The sequence below is a fragment of the Schistocerca gregaria genome, chromosome 3, assembly GCF_023897955.1.
Source record: "Schistocerca gregaria isolate iqSchGreg1 chromosome 3, iqSchGreg1.2, whole genome shotgun sequence".
NCBI classification, from domain to species: domain Eukaryota; kingdom Metazoa; phylum Arthropoda; class Insecta; order Orthoptera; family Acrididae; genus Schistocerca; species Schistocerca gregaria.
Window position 1 is genome coordinate 465,065,938 of NC_064922.1, and position 18,459 is coordinate 465,084,396.

The following is an 18,459-nucleotide window of genomic DNA, read 5'->3' on the forward strand; positions in this document are numbered from 1 at the left end:
GCCTGATAAGGTAAGGAATGAGGAGGTTCTACGCAGAATCGGAGAGGAAAGGAATATGTGGAAAACACTGATAAGGAGAAGGGACAGGATGATAGGACATCTGCTAAGACATGAGGGAATGACTTCAATGGTACTAGAGGGAGCTGTAAAGGGCAAAAACTGTAGAGGAAGACATAGATTGGAATACGTCAAGCAAATAATTGAGGACGTCGGTTGCAAGTGCTACTCTGCGATGAAGAGGTTAGCACAGGAAAGGAATTCCAGCAGAAGGTGTGGTTTTGAATTTTTTTCTTGGGTGAATTTGCATTGTGTCACTCCATTAATAGCCTCTTCGTCTCTGGTGAAAAATGATGGAGCCCTTTTTCATTACTTGGTACAGTTCTTCCAAGAAATTCATCTCCACCATTCTCTTACTGCTCCAAAAGTTCGCTGCATACCGTTTTTATTGTTTCTTTGTGAGCCACTGTCAACATGCTGGGAACCCACGTGGCGCAAACCTTTTCTAACGCCAACACTTTCAGTATTCTGCAAACATTTCCTTCCCGTATCCCAATGTAGCATGACAATTCGTTCACTGTGATGCGTCTGTCAGCAGTCACCAATTCGTTAAGTCTCTGCGCATTGTCTGGAGTGTGTGCTGTACGAGGCCTGTCGCTGCGAGAACAATCCTCAATACTGCCGTGCCCGCTTTCATCACGTAACCTGCTTGCCCACCGACTAACTGTACTGCGATCGACAGCAACATCTCCGTACACCGTTTTCAACCTCTTGTGAATGTTTCCCACTGTCTAGTTTTCACAGCACAGGAATTCTATGACAGCACGTTGCTTCTGACTAACATCAAGTGTAGCAGTCATCTTGAATACATGCTGTGACGGCGCCACTCACGGGGAGTGAACTAAGTTTGAAAAGAAGGTGGAAGGATGTATCTACACACTGAAAACTTTCACATATGCAGAATGAAAACTGTATTTTTACAAAAAACAGTGTGCATTTCTGTTGGAGTGACTCTCGTATCTTATTAATTTCAGCCATTTGCTACGCATAGTAGTCTTGCAATCATCGGCTGGATTTTGGTCCTCCTGTGACGGCAAAAACATAGCAAAATAACCATTTTTGGTATCTTCGGAGGAACTGCCCATTGTGCCTCCATAAACCCCATAAAGCCCACCGTTGACATCATCAAATACAAAAGAACCAGCCGATTTTCTCCAAATGCATAAGCAGAAGGAAGTGTGTAATATTGAAAAACATTACCCTGTGCTGTATAATACAGTCAGTAACAAGATCCTTCTGTTGGATATATGCATGGTCCCTAGCCCAAGGGCTATCAGAAACACTTGACTCCCCATTTTTATGACAGGAAGAACGAGAGGTGTGAATAGCGGAAATTCCATTCTCGTGTACGGTGGTTTGGAACAGATACGCATGGTTTCGCATACATACCGATGCAAAACCTTTACTGGAGTCATCTGTATTCACATTATTCTCCGATCAGTATTGCTCTTTTCTGAAAATCATTTTCTTGCTGCGACCACCGCTCACGCTACGACTACAGCCTTGTGTCTGGCAGTTACCGCCGTTTACACGCACACATATTGTCAAAGTCGCCACTGACTAGAATCTCAGTTTCGATACAGAGCTGCTATCCTTTCGATTATCGTGGAACTTCCAACTAAGAGAACTAAAGCATATCGTTTGTCCAGTGCTATATTCTGAATGCAATAAATCACTGTTAACAAACAAGCTTATCGTAATATGGGAATAAACTTCTTCAAATGAATTCTCTGTTATCTAGCGTTACATCCTGGTCACAACACTTGTAATCACGATAAACGCTTGATAATAATAGTAAAAATTATTCATACACCCCATTTTCAGCTAATGATTTGGCCCTGGATGCTGATGGTAGCGAGATTTTTCTGAAGGTGGCCAGTAGGATATAGAGTGCTATATATTCTTTCTCAGAACTTCCATTTGTTTGTGTTCATGGTCAGCGTTGAGGAACAACAGTGCATACGCTCAGTAATAAGTGTATTCATATGTTGTATCATTTGGGATATAATATTTTCGATATTGGGTTAGTTTATTTGTGTATAAAACATCTATGTGCTCTCATAACAATAATTTTTGAAGGAACTGCTATTTTGTATTCGGCAATATGGTTGTGTAATTTTTTCAGTGATTCGAATATGTTCACTTGGGTAATGTTTTCGTAAGACAAGAGGACTCACTATAGGAAAGACTATTTCAGAGTCGCCACGGCATGTCACGGTGAAGTTGAGTAGTCACGTGGAAAAGAATTCGCCGACGCCACGATTTCCGGTAGGCCGGAAGACCCTAAGGACAATGGTAGAATGTGAGAGAGTACTTTAGCGGTCAAACTCCTGGGGAATCACCAGTCCAAGTTGAAGAAGTTGAGATGCTGGCTGTTCCGGCAATCTGGAAAGCCATTTGCTTATTTTACAGGTTCTTATCAAAATCAGAAGTTTGGTGATGAAAGCGACATGGGGAAGAAAAGGAAAGTACTGGTAAAAATTATATGAACAGAAAGTGGAGATTAAGAAACTAATTGATTAACAGAGAAAGGTATTAAGTGAACGGAGTAAGTAACTTTATGTGCTTTGAACTATGTAAACTAAGTTGGACTCAGTAGTTCCAGAATGTCGAGCCACCACGAAAAGCGTTCGCCGAGAAATGGCCGGTAAATCAGTGAGAGGACGAAGTGGAAGGAATAATCAGTGAAGCTCAGAAGACTCAACATGAAATAACAAACCGACTTGACGGCCAGGTAGCGGTGACTGTGAATTTGATGGTTCATTCTGATGGGGTACAGATGGATATTGGTCGAATTAAAGCAATAGTGGGCGAGATTTACACACGACAACAAAAGTTATCTGAGCATTTCAACCAACAGGTCGCACACCGGGAAGTAGTATTGCAGAAATGAGGATTTAAGGTTGCAAAAGGTAACTAAAAAAGAAAAGTGTTTACGAATGCAATTGAATGGATTCCATTAAGAATGTGATGATGACCCATTCAGATCGTACCTGGCGATGCCTGTGGGTGGTAGCGATGAGTTTAAGTCGTTACTAAACTTCAAGCATACGCAATCAAAAACCTACAGAAGCAATTGTGAAGCACTGTTTCGATTGCATACAAATGTAAGCGTTGACGAATGGGGAACGCTAAGGACTGCTGATCGGAGACATGAGGCGATCATAACAAGGGAAACAGGATATAATTGGAAGACTTGTTTGATCTACAAGAGAGACTGTGTAATGTGCGCATACCTCCGGAGTCGTTAAACCTAGTGGAAGACACGTGAACACGGAGACCAATGGCGGTGAATGTAGTCAGTATTTGTCTCAGTACAGAAATGTTCTTTATCACATCATGCTTCGTTAGAACAACTGTAAGAGATGTTGGATGAATTTTAATTTGCATTACACTCGCATGGGCGAAACTACTGACGATTAATTTTGCTGCAACCACCAGTGAGAAGCGGCAGCTGCACGGATGAAGATCTTAGTCAATAATTGCAAAAGAATATGAGGAATTTCTGAGATCTTTCTTGAACTGTATTATTTCTGGTAAAGTAGCACCCAAGACCGCATAAAATTGAGCACCTTAATGGTCGATAATTACAGTGATACAGATCACCGTAACCCTATCGTTTATTGCAAGGAAATGGTGAAGTGCAGCCAGTGCTTGGACATAATATACATTCCACTAGAGTTAATCACAGTTTGTGTACGTTGTGATGGGGGAATGAGATACGCGGACGCAACATGCAGCATGGCAATTCATTCCAGAAAGTGTTACAAGAATCGGTCTTTGATAGGGACTAATACTACGGAAGATGGTCGGGAGGAGATTCTCACCAAAATACTGACAATCGCAGGCAGACGAATTGGAGCGTAGACTGTACGCAGAATTATAGCTACTGGTTCAAATGGTTCAAATGGCTCTGAGCACTATGGGACTCAACTTCTGAGGTCATTAGTCCCCTAGAACTTAGATCTAGTTATACCTAACTAACCTAAGGACACCATGCACATCCATGCCCGAGGCCGGATTCGAACCTGCGCCCGTAGCGTTCTCGCGGTTCCAGACTGCAGCGCCTAGAACCGCACGGCCACTTCGGCCGGCATAGCTACTAGTGATAGGATCGCAAGCGTGGACATGTTTCGTGGAGTCCACATCTAGATTATAATGATCGGTGTTGTTTTAACTAGAATGTGCAGACCATGAAGAATTGACCTTCCTCACATATCACAGAAATTCAATCTGCTGGTCCCCTTAGTAACAAGAGTAATGTGGGAGAGGCTGGAACCCAGTAAACTGACTAATGGATGGTGAAGTGTGTGATGATTGTGGTACTGAAAAGGGGGAAAGAGACAGATGTTTTGATAAAGGAAGGAACAGGAGTCGACTGGGTAGAGTTAGGGAATCCAATATTAGAATTAGAATCTGAAGGATCTTTGGACGACTTAAGACCATATAACTCGGAGGGGATAGGCAAATTCCGTCGGTATATCTAAAACAACTGGGGGATGTGGAAAACAACTTCCATTCATGTTAGCGTATAGAATGTATGCGAGTAGCGATATATTATCAGACTCTTGGCAAAACATCATTCACACTACTTCGAAGATAGCAAGCGCCATCAATTGTGTCTATTACCGAACAATTAGATTAACAACTAATGCTGACAGGAATAACATACAGAAAAATTGGAGAGAAAATTTAAGATGTGTTAGCTGACGATCCGTTTGGCTTTAGGAAAGGTAAAGGTACAAAAGATGCAGTCCTGACGTTGCGTTTTATAAAGGATGCAAGAATGAAGAAGAATCAAGACATGTTAATAGCATATGTCGAACTGGTAAAAGCGTTCTACAATTTAAAATGATGTAAGTTGTTCGAAATTTTGAGGAAAATAGGTGCAAGCTGTAGGGAAATGTGGGTAATACACAATATGTACATGAACCAAGAGGGAACAATGAGACAGGAAGACCAAGAACGAAGTGCTCGGATTAAAAGCGTCGTGAGACAATGATGTAGTCTTTCACTCCTACTGCTCAATCTACGTATTGAAGAGCCAATGACAGAAATGGGAGAAAGTTTTAAGTCAGGAGCTAAAATTCAAGGTGAAAGGATATCAGTGATAAGATTCGCTGATATCATCGCTATCCTCAATGGTAGTAAAGGAGAATTAAAAGACCTGTTGAATGAAATTAACCGTCCAATGAGTTGACAATATCTAATGAGAGTAAATAAAAAAAAATTTAAGTAGTGAGAAGTAGGAGAAATGAAGCAGCAAAACATTTGTCAGTATTGGGGATTAAAAAATAGATAAAGTTAAGGAAATTTGCTCCCTAGGTAGCAAAATAACCATGACGGACAGAGCAAGGAGGACGAAAATAGTAGACTAGCACTGGTAAAAACGCCATTTCTGCGGGCCATACAAGTCGACCAGTATCAAACAAAGGTCTCACTATGGGGAATCTGCACTGTGGGGAAACAAGAACAGAAGAGAATTAAAGCATTTGAGATGTTGTGCTACCGATCAATGGTAAAAAATAGGTGGGCTGATAAGGTGTATCATGAGGAGAGTAGCTGCAGATCGGTTAGGAAGGTAATATATGGAAAACGATTACAAGAAGGGTCAATAAGAGAGAACATCTATTCAGATATAAGAGAATAACCTCCATGTTATTATAGGCAGCTATAGTCCGCCCCGATAGCTGAATGCTCAGCTTGACGGATTGCCGTCCAGTGGGGCCCGGGTTCCATTCCCAGCTAAGTCGGGGATTTTCTCCGCTCAGGGACTGGGTGTTGTGTTGTCTTCATCATCATTTCATCCCCATACGGCGCAGAGGTCGCCCAATGTGGCGTCGAATGTAAGAAGCCCTGCACCAAGGCGGCCGGACCCGCCCAGTAAGGGGCCTCCCGGCCAATGACGCCAAACGCTCATATTCATTTCCATCAAACCTATGGCGTGAAAGTAACACTGAGATGAATTCAGCTGAACTGATTAACAAGCTAGTGCAACATAAAAAGATTCAAAGACAACCAGAAGAATTAAATGCGATGTTAATGTCACAAATGGATGTGTTTTCTGAACCACCATGGACTATTCAGAATTCCGTAAATGAGTTTCATGAGCGGGAGCGTCAAAAGCGGATTTTACACGCTATCCCATACTACTGGTGTGAAAGGCAATGTTAGAGCAGAAATTCAGTCTGTGTTTTTAATGCAAGTTATTATTGTGTCTGCAGTAAGCTGATGTAATAGCCAATTACTTTGTGCTTCAAAAAGTTACTTGAGACAGATTAGTACTATCATTCAAATGGAAAGAGATCAGTGAGTAACATTAGATGAAGTGATCCCAAAGTTTCCAATGAGTTAAGATCAAACTGAGGGTGCATTCTGGCAAGCTGAACTCCACCCTTCATACTGGGAGTACGCTGCATTTCTGAGCTATGGAAAGTGTTATCAATTTAGAAAGCTGCCCTTTCGACTGAACTTGACTTCGTCGGTGATTATTAGACACAGTAATACCTTAGTCATTGTAAAAACAAGTTACATTGTATGTTGACGCTGTACTATTGACCGAGAAATCATCAGAAGCAGCAAACAAACTTGTGTTCCTTTCTACATGTATTTCACATATACCATGTAACTATAAATCTAGGAAAATCGATATTTGGACAGAAAGGATTAATTCTTTTCAGCTGTATTCTCTCATCAGAAGGGACCCGTCTAGAATCAAAAAACTATAAACAATTAATGTATTTCATGTGCACCATGGTAATGAACAAGTGTGACGATTTATCAGTCTAACAGGTTTCTACATAATATTTATTCTAATGCCACCAGTCTTAATAACCTGACAGGAAAGAATCGATTTCGAACTTGAGTGAGGATCAATTGGTGGAACTGAAGGGACATTATTGTCAGCTCGAATATTGGATCATCCCGACCTGAGTGACTAATTCCGTATCCCAGCGGATAGTTACCAAAGTGGACATGATATTCTTTCTCATATCTAAACGAGACGGAGTGGCTGTTCCACGAACAATCGCATTTGCAAGCAGAGTTCTCAACAAAATCTGGAAAAACTACTGAGTCACAAAGCTGAAGGCACTAGTCATTATGTAGGGCTTCATAAAATTTAGGTGTTTTCTTTTTGGTTGAGTATCTAAATCCTATTCTTATCATAAATCCCTGCCGTTCCCGAAGGCAGGCAAATTTTCTCGTGTACGCAGAGCACACTGGTTCCCTAGCTCTTTCATAACTTGTTCGAGCAGATTGGAACTGGTTGTTATCGAGAAGTAAATATTGGTTCTATTCATTGACGCTGGAGGTAAGTTTTCCACTGGTGCGACTGGAATAGTGTGCCACAGTCCACCTTCTGAACTGCTTCCCCTTTCCACAAAAGTGATAACTAAACGCCGTAACTAAATTTTTGCTGCCGTGCTACAGAACAAGATGACTGTAACGAATTTGGAAACAAGCTCCCCTCAACGACAGACTGGAAACGTGATTTGTGGTAGTGGTTCACTTAGTCCATGATCATGCCATGTGACACCACAGCGTCTCTACGATCAGTTTCAACTAATTACATGGAAGAATTAGTCCCTTCAGCTACTGAGTTTCTTTTATTCCGTACTCGTCTTCATTGAAATATATTAGTGGTTACAATAATTCTTTTACATGTTGATGATAGTCGTGGTGAGAGGCCTGTATTTATTTATTTTGCGTCCGGCAAGTAACGCTCTGTTCCATATTGTAATACATTAAATTACGTTCAGGAACACTACCAACATCCATAATTATTTATTTCTCATTTCTTATTCATAGAATTCAGCGCATTCTTTGCCACTACGGTACTTGGGTAGTAACAAGCCTGTGCTCTCCGTCCTTCTGCGTGTTTGATTACAATAGCTTAGCACAAGAACCAACTTACAACGTCTATTTCTGAGACTTCGTGCAATTTATTCCAATACCTCTTGTCCCACATCCACAAAGTACATGAGGTGGACCACTTCTGTAAAATCGAACCATCCCCTTTAATCGTATTTTACTAACTGAGTTGAGATACCGTTTAATTAAGATTACATTACTATTCTGGTTGAAAGTGTTTACAAGTTGAAGACTTTACCGTATTTCCATTGTCAGTAGTCGAAGCAAACTCACGTTTTATGGGTAAATATACTGCCATTTTCTGATATTACCGACCTCCATCTGTTACTGATACCAAACTTTGTCCTTTCCCATGTGTTTAATTTGCTCCAAGGTCTTCAGAATTTTTATTCATATAGGTAATGATCCCAATTGATCATACTGCATACTGTGTTATTCCGCATGTTAATATGTGCCACTGTGCCGGCCGGAATGGCCAAGAGGTTCTAGACGCTACAGTCTGGAACCGCGCGACAGCTACGATCGCAGGTTCGAATCCTTCCTTTGACATGGATGTGTGTGATGTCCTTAGGTTAGCTAGGTTTAAGTAGTTCTAAGTTCTAGGGGACTGATGGCCTCAGAAGTGAAGTCCCATGGTGAAAGAAACAAAAAAAAAAAAAATATGTGCCACTGTGTTTGTGTAGTAAGGTTACCTATATCCCCACACAATCAGTATTAATGGAATAATAGGGCCGATGCAGTTCAATCATTTCGCGAGAGTTAGCTAGGACGTGAACATAACATGAATATCGTGATCATATCTCGTCCTTGTGCTAGGTAACCTTATTCTTCCTTTTTACGCTATTTTTAATTTCTTATTTTACTTTTTTTCAGTCACTAGTCTTCTGACTGGCGTGATGTGGTCCGCCACGAATTCCTCTACTGTGCATCCTCTTCGTCATAGAGTGGCAGTTGCAACCTACATCTTCAATTATTTGCTGTATGTATTCCAATCTCTGCCGTCCGCTACAGTTCGTATCCTCTACAGCTCCCTCTACTAAAATGAAAGTTATTCCCTGATGCCTTAACAGTTATGCTACCATTCTGTCCCTCCATCTGTGAGTGTTTTTCGCATATTCCTTTCCTCTCAGATTTTGAGCAGAACCTCCTCATTTCTTACCCTATCAGTCTGCCTAAATTTGAACATTCGTCTGTAGCACCACAGCTCGATTGCGTCAATTCCCTTCTGTTCCGGTTTACCCACAGTCCATTCCATACAAAGCTGAGCTCCAGACGAACATTCTCAGAAAGTTCTTCCTGAAATTAAGGCCTTTATTTGATACTAATAGACTTCTCTTGGCAACAAATGCCCTTTTTACCAGTGCTAGTCCGATTTTGGTGTCTCCCTTGCTCCCTCCTTCACTGCTTATTTTGCTACTTTGATACACTACTGGCCATTAAAATTGCTACTCCACGAAGATTACGTTCTACAGACGCTGTGATATGCAAATGATCAGCTTTTCAGGGCATTCACACAAGTCTGGCGCCGGTGGCTACACCTACAACGTGGTGACATGAGGGAAGTTTCCAACCGATTTCTCATGCACAAACAACAGTTGACCGGCATTGCCTGGTGAAACGTTGTCGTGATGGCTCGTGTACGGAGGAGAAACGCATACCATCACGTTTCCGACTTTGATAAAGCTCGGATTGTAGCCTATCGCGATTGCGGTTTATCGTATCACGACATTGCTGCTCTCGTTGCTCGATATCCAATGACTGTTAGCAAAATATGGAATCGGTGGGTTCAGGAGAGTAATACGGAACGCCGTGCTGGATCCCAACGGCCTCGTATCACCAGAAGCCGAGACGACAGGCATCTTATTCGCATGGCTGTAACGGATCGTGCAGACACGTCTCGATCCCTAAGTCGACAGATGGGGACGTTTTCAAGACAACAAAGCTCTACACGAACAGTTCGACGACGTTTGCAGCAGCATGGACTATCAGCTCGGAGACCATGGCTGCGGGTATCCTTGACGCTGCATCACATAAAGGAGCGCCTGCGATGGTGTACTCAACGACGACCCTGGGTGCACGAATGGCAAAATGTCATTTTTTTGGATAAATACAGGTTCTGCTTACAGCATCATGATCGTCGCGTCCCTGTTTGGCGACGTCGCGGCGAACGCACATTGGAAGCGTGTATTCGTCATCGCCATACTGCCGTATCGCCCGGCGCTATGGTATGGGATGCCATTGGTTAAACGTCTCGGTCACCTCTTGTTCGCATTGATGGCACTCTGAACAGTGAACGTTACATTTCAGATGTGTTACGACCCGTGACTCTATCCTTCAATCGATCCCTGCGAAACCCTACATTTCAGCAGGATAATGCACGACAGCATGTTGCAGGTCCTGTACGGGCCTTTATGGATACAGAAAATGTTCGACTGCTGTTCTGGCCAGCACATTCTCCAGATCTCTCACCAACTGAAAACGTCAATGGTGGCCGAGCAACTGGCTTGCCACAATAGGCCAATGAACTGTGGTATCGTGTTGAAGGTGCATGGGCAGCTGTACCTGTACACGCCATCCAAGCTCTGTTTGACTCAATGCCCAGGCGTATCAAGGCCGTTATTACGGCCAGAGGTGGTTGTTCTGGGTACTGATATCTCAGGATCATGTGTCATTTCTAGTATGATATATTTGTGCAATGAATACCCGTTTATCATCTGCATTTCTTCTTGATGTCGCAATTTTAATGGTAGTGTATTAGAATCCTAACATCATCTACTTCGTGACAATCAGACTGGATGTTAAGTTTCACGCTGTTCTCATTTCTGCTATTTGCCATTACTTTCGTCCTTCTTCGATTTACGCTGAATCCATACTCGGTGTCCATTCCATTCAGCAAATCTTGCGTTTCTTCATTTTCACTGAAGATAGGAACGGCATCAGCGTATCGTATCATTGATATCCTTTCACCTTGAATTTTAATTCCACTCCGGAACCTTTCTTTTATTCCATAATTGCTTGTTTCAAGTATGGGTTGAACAGTAGCGGCGATTGACTATGTCCCTGTCTTACACCCTTTTTAATCCAAGGATTTGGTTCTTGATCTTCCACTCTTATTATTCGCTCTTGGCTCCTTACATAAACTGGAAGTAGCCTTGATCGTTTAACCTTTCTTTTAATGGTGACAGGTTTAGATCCTTTTATCAGTACACCACCAGCCACAAACAAGAGCATTGCCATGCGACACCGTCTCCGGCAGACATTCATGGTCCGAAGATGATCTGATAAAAAGATCGAAACCGGTCACCATTAAAAAAAGTTAAGCGATCAAGACTGCTTCCAGTTTATTTATGGTAACTACATATCGCTGTTTTGCTATGTAAGAACTATGTTCTTGAAAATCCTGTACATATTGTTTGTTACCCGTCATTCCCTATAGCTTACCCTTATTTGCCTCAGAATTTAGAAAATCTTGCACTGTCCGACACTGTCGAACGCTTTTTCCATGTCGACAAATCCAATGAATGATTTTTATTTTTCTTCAGCATTGATTACAATAACTAGCGCAAAATCTGGTGCCTTTGCCTCATCCAAACCCAAACTGGTCGTCATCTATTACACCCTCTGTTTTCTTTTCGATTCTTTTGTTTATTATTCTTGTAAGTAACTTGGATGCATGAGCTGTTAAGCTGACTGCGCGATAATTCTCGCACTTGTCAGCTCTTGCGGTCTTCGGCATCGTGTGGATAATACTTTTCCGACCGAAATTCAGATGGTATGTCACCAGCCTCATATATTCTACACACCAAAGTGAGTAGTCCGTTGGTTGCCACTTTCCACAATAATTATAGAAATTCTGAGGGAATGTTACCTGTCTCTTCTTCATTTGATCTCTAGTAAGTTCTAATTCTAATACTGGATCCGCTACCTTTTCAAAATGTGCTGCTACCACTTTTTATATCACGTCAGACAAATTTTCTCCTCATAGAGGTCTTCAATATATACTTTTTTCGCCTATCCGCCCTCTCCTCTGCGTTTAACAATGGGATTCCGGTTGCACTGTTAATGTTATCACAATTACTGTTAATTTCAACGAAGGTTGATTTGATATTTCTATACGTTGAGTGAGTTACTCCGACAAGCATTTCCTTTTCGATTCCTTGACATTTTTCATTTAGCCATTCTTGCTTACCTTCGTTGCCCTTCTTGTGTATTTCACTCCGAAGCGACTTGTATTTCTATATTTCTGAATTTCTCTGAAAGTTTTTGTTCTTCCTTCTTTCATTGATAAACTGAAGAATTTCTTCTGTTACCTATGATTTCTTGGCTGTTACTTTCTTTGTACCTACTTTTTTCTTTCGAACTTCTGTGACTACCCTTTTTATAAATGACCTTTTCTCTTAAGCTGAACTGCCTACTGAGATATTACTTGTTGCAATATCTGTAGCGTCAGCGAACTTCAAGTTTTGCTCTTTATTACGTTATACAGTTCTCCTTTCTGTACATTTGCCCTTCTTTAGCTGTTACTCTAGTCTAGGCAACCTCTTTGTAGTCACACTAGAAGTGTCACAATAATATAGATTATAATTCATGATCAACTTTCATCAGTTTAATTTGTTACTAGGGGATACTGCGTGGACGTACACTAATCTTTCGAAGTATAAGAATTCGAAGTTTATAATGACTATGAGCAACATAATTGATTCAATGTCACGTTACGTTAGTGGTTGCAATCTGTCGCAGGCTAATGTCCAATTTTAAGTATACAGCCCTAAAAGCGTAAACACGGAAATTACGTCGTACGTTTCCCGGTTTTTACAGATGTGTAGATCAGCATCGTGACGAGGGGAAGTCTGCCGCTCGGCTGCTAAGTAACAAGGTCACGGAGTGAGGGCGACTGGAGAGGCGCTGACGGCACCGTCTGCGGAATCTGCGCAGGTGTGAAGTCGTCACGGCGGCAGGTGTCGGCGGTGGCTCGCCCCGCGGCGACGCCGGAAGCTATTCCCGGAGCGGAAACCGCCACCCGGTCGTTTGTGCTCGTAATTACTGCGGAAATTGAGTGCCGCCATTTATTTACATTTAAACTCGATATTTCGAGGAAACGAAATTGCTTAACTCGCCCGCGCGCGCGCGTCTTGTTTACTGTCGCTTTTCATCTGGAAATGCGAAAGGGAGGCGCCTCGGTTCGCGGCAACTTTCCAGCAGCTTTCCGTGTAGCGAGTGGCTAATAATTTCGAAGCGTCGCGTATTAGTTACGCTGCACTCTGCTGCCAGCTACGGATTTACGGCTCTCCGGGGCGTGCGTCTTGGGAAATGAGCGTGGTGTGGTGCGAGGTAGTGAACTATGTCCACAAACCTACTACTTACTCCTAAGGATAGAGGGCCGCGAGAGGAGAAAATACGTCTTATATCGAAATGAAGGGGGATATGTCTACATGTGAGAGTGCGTTTCTCTATGCATTACTTCTCTCCACTGAGACATCGACTTGTAGAAAGGTTCCTGAACATAGGGAAATCAGTTGCTCCCTTCTTATTCTCTGCCAAATACTTTATACACTTTAACCGTTTTCCATAATTTAGTGTTCGAAATATAAAGTTTGTATCGGAGTTGTGTTGTTTTACTGATAAGGAACCTTACACATAGACGCCTTCCATTTTCTTCACGTAAGACTTCAAGGTCATTGCCAGAACATCAATTTCCTAAAGTAGTACGACAGAATTCTAAAACGACATGGCAAAAGTAACTTTTGTGGAGTGAAAGATTTCCAAGCACCGATTAATATGATACAGCCATAACTTATTAACGTAGTTGTTGGCAGTCGAGAACTGCATGTAATCGCAAAATTACTGGCTGGATTCCCACTAGTAGCAAGTTTTGCTTTTATTTTTATTTAAATTCCGTATTTGTAACAAATATAAGTGTTTATTAAGTGTGGTTTTATTTGTAACAAATATAAGTGTTTATTAAGTGTGGTTTGGAACATCTAGTTGGATGCAAGTATAGAATGTTCTCAGATATGTGAACGCAGAAAGTCGTTCTGAATGATAGGAATAGTTTAGTAATATGGGCTGCACATAACAAACGGGATTTCCTCGAATGTACAAACTATGGGGGAACTACATTACCTAACATCGAGTATAAATTACGTTCCTCAAAGCTTTGTACCCTGTAGAACATGTGGCAGAGAAAGAACCTGGAAAATATCAGGCAGGCTTCGGACGTGGCAAACCAACTGCTGTCGAAATATCCATCGTGAGACAGATATTTCAGAAAACAAGGGAATACAATATAGAAACGTATTACGTATTTGCTGGTTTTAAAGTAGCATTTGACACCATAACAGGTAATAAGCTTGCTGAAGCCGTTAATGAACTACGCGTTCCACAACATGTAATTCGCCTCACAGCTTTGACTGTGAGAAAAATAGCATGTAGAGTACGGATACAAGGAAATTTAATACCAAGTTTTGAAACTAACTGCTGATTATCATGTACGCTTTTTAATACAGCACTAGAGTAGGTAATAAGGACAGCTCAGATCAATATAACAGACGCAATGTAAGTAGACTGGTGTAGGTTCTGGGTTATGCTGGTGATGTGGACATTTTTGTATGAACACAACTATCTGCTAAGGAAATATATAGGGCATTAGTGGCAGCAGCAATAGAAACGGGACTGGAAGAGAACATCAATTAAGCCAAAACATGCGAATAATACAAGTACAAAATGCAACGTCGGTAATCGACCAGGCGCAAACAGAATATTTCTGCAAAACATGCAAATGATACGAAAAGTACAAAATACAACGTCGGAGATTGACCAGGCGCAAACAGAACACTTTAGTGAATTTGTCTGTCTGGGTAGCACAGAATGGTATTAGTGTGGAAATAAACCGGCGCATCCACCTAACTAATTAATGCTATTATGTTCTGACACTGCAGATTAAGTCCAGAAAAACAAGTCAACTATATAACGCTTTAATACGTCCAGTATTATTATATAGCTCAGTAATCTAGATACTGATACAACAGTGTGAATATTTAATAGGATGTTTTGTACGAAAAGTGTTAGGCGTAATCTTTGGGGCGACCAATGGAGATAGAGCATGTCGTAGACGATATAACTTTAAAGTAACTTTAAAGATTACATAAAGATCTTGAAATCATAAAGTTATTTAAAATAAACCGCCTGAAATTAGTCGGTCATGGTATTCGCATAGAACAAAAATAGCGCTGGTGCAAAACCCAGAGGGACGAAGCAGCACGAGAATACCGATACTTCGATACTTGGATGACATACAAGAAGAATTAAAATCATTAGTGTCAGAGGATGAAGACGCAAGACTTTTCACTTCGACCCCCACCCTTTTGATAAGTAGGTGGTTCTTACGCCCCCCCCCCCCCCCCCCCCCCCCGCACGAGGATTATCGCCTGAGAGTAAGGTACATGTGCACCAAGTTTGGTTGAAATCGAGTCACTGTTTTAGGAGGAGGTATAGGACACACGCGTACACACATACACACACACACACACACACACACACACACACACACACATACACATACACATTTTTAAAATATGTATGGGTTTGGATATCTTTGCTTACAATCGCCTTAATCACTCTCTTTGGAGTACCCAATTACTGCGGGTGATCACCTTAACCACGTTTCTTTCTGTCGCCTTAACCGCTTTTGATTTTTTTTTTCAATTAAAATTTACAATTGTGAGTTTCCAGTATTACAAAAAAATAACAATATTTCAGTTAGAAAAGCTGATAGCAAAACAAATTTATATGCATGAACATAATAATCGTAGTTTTTTTAGTTATACAGTGTAAAAAATACAACATATAACAATAGGAAATAGAAAAAAAACAACTCAGAGATGCTCCTGGTGTGCAAAAACGAATCGGTAACCGGTCGTATTGAAGATTGGGAACTCGCCTTGGTGAAAGCAACTCTGAGCGTTTGACGATAACGAGAATAGAGGTCCACTTGTCAAGCCCCGGGGAGGTTCCAACCGCAGGGTGGATTGCAAGAAATGCTTCCTGAATGGAGTCTATGAGACTGAGCCGACCTACTACGCAAAGGTAATCGGGAGAGGCGGTAAAATTCGGATGTTGGTCCTTCCTCGCGAGAACTCCTGAGAAAGCGGCATGATTGTTTCAGAATAAAACTGTGAGCACAACTCGATAATTTTTTGCTAGATATCGGACAGAATTTCACTTGTCTGATTCCGTATACTTTTAGTCCTAGTTCTTGTACTGGCTCCGAATATGTGGCGTCTTCCATTGGAACGCCTTCGCGCTCGATAATCACTGCTCAGGTAACTCCGTTGTCGGCTCGGGTGACGTACGCAGTATAAACATAAAAATCGACCAAATCGCCGTCTGTAACTCTTGAAACGGGACTCGTAACGTGTGACGTAACAATTGAAGTTTAACATACTGTAGGACCAAATCGTATTTAAATTGATGGAGGGAACTATGTACGGCTGCATCAGAAGCAATTTGCCGTGCGCGGTCATACCTGTGAGAACGAATGTCACACTGTCTTAAGCACTGTCTGTCTGATTCTGATGTATGGTTCACCAAGGCAGCCGCTGCATTTCTTCTTCTGGTGCGGGTCCAGGAACAACGTCGTCTGCACGCAGAATGAGGCATCTAGCCCCGATCAACACTGATGTAGGAAGAGCCATTGTCATCAGGGTGACCATGCTGGCGGCTGCCATTGATGTCATCCGCCTATTGTTACTTAAGTTTTCATGATCTCTGTCGGTGGGGATCTTTTTCAATTTCGGATGATGGTATGGAGTCACAAAACTCAGGAACGAAGGTGGCCGTAGAAACAACCACGGCATCGACATCCACATCATCCTCACGTCTGTCAACATCTTCATACAGCAATGGGATCTCCGGGCAAGGGGCCGGTTGCTGTTGTAGACGGTCGGCCTCGTCGGCTCTCTGCAGACTGTGAAAGACCGTGTGGAAGTTGCTGTGCGGGCGTCTGGAGGGCATCGGTTCTCAGTGCCGCCGCACAGATTTGTGGAAGGGAGGTCATAGCTGGAAGGGAAGGAGCGTCGTCGGTCCACGTAATTCTGCGTTGGAGGCATTCATTTCGCGCATGTCCTTTCTTACCACATCCAGAACAGGTCGTTCGCTGCGCATTTGAGATGAGCATTGTATATGACTATGGACGGGCAACCGCCAAAGAAGAGGTTGGATGGGAAATGTTCTTCTCTGTCAATGACTACTTGCCACACTCCATCCAAAACTGTGTATGCAGTGAAGTGTCTCTGCTACATGCCCCAGCACTGCTCCATAAGTACGCAATGCCGCCATCATGTTTTCTGCCAACGTTTAAAACGGATCGTGCATAATCTCAGGCTGGCATGTTTAACAATTACTGGGTCAATATAACTGTCCAAACGCCTGAATCAGAGGCCGTGTTTCGTTCGTGCGAAGATCATGTCGCAAGCTGCGTCGTTTGTCAGTTTGACGTAAGCCACGCTGCTAACGGTGGTCAGGTGTATTCCGCTCACGTCTTAACAGTGTGCACCACTGCGTCACGTAGGAATTGTTAGACAGCAAATACTTTCGGTTGCACTTATTCGTTTGAAAAGATGACCATCAATATGGTTCTCCGGCAGGACTTCGCTATTCATTGATCGTAGCACGCCTGAATATCGCTGTGAAAGTAAACAACCATGAGGCACACGCCGCGGCGAGACCATATACAGCTCCATTTGCACCGCTGCACTGCTGAAGGCAAATTGGCCACTTCAGCTATTCGCGTATGCTCCGCAGACTGACCCAGACCTTCTCATATCGTATTCATAATGTATCGAGAATACTGTTAGTAGTAAAGAAGTAATGAACTATAACGTCATGCCGCATGCGGTAATTTTACTGACTGGTGGGAAAGTATTAAGGGATAAAATTTTTCCATTCATCGTTTTGTAGAGGTTTTCAGAGAGTAAAGTTTCTTAAAGGTTTGAAATTATGTGTAATCTTTGTTGCAAGTCGCTAAGTGCTCCCTTTTTTCAAATACTGAATCAATAAAATCTGGAATTCGCTCATCATGGGCTGTGAACCTTCTCACGCCGACACCCACCCATTGTTAGGTAGGTGGTTCGCACCCCTACAGTGATTGCCTCCTGACACTAAGATATACGTGTATCAAGTTTGGTTGAAATTTTTCCAGTGTTTAGGAGGAGATGTGGAACATACACACACACACACACACACACACACACACACACACACACCACACACACACACACACACATTTTTTTAAAAAATATATGGGTTTGGATTTCCTTAGTGCCTTTATGTCTGACAATACACAGCTGTAGGAAATACTTCGTAACTGCTGATTGCGAATTCCTAGGTATCAACTGTATTAAGTACGGGTATATTACCCAATAGTGACACATGAAAATTTTTACCATACCGGGACTCGCACCAATATATCCCATTTATCGCGAACGGTCACCGTAACCACATGAGCCATCCGTGCATGCTCGCCGGACCGAC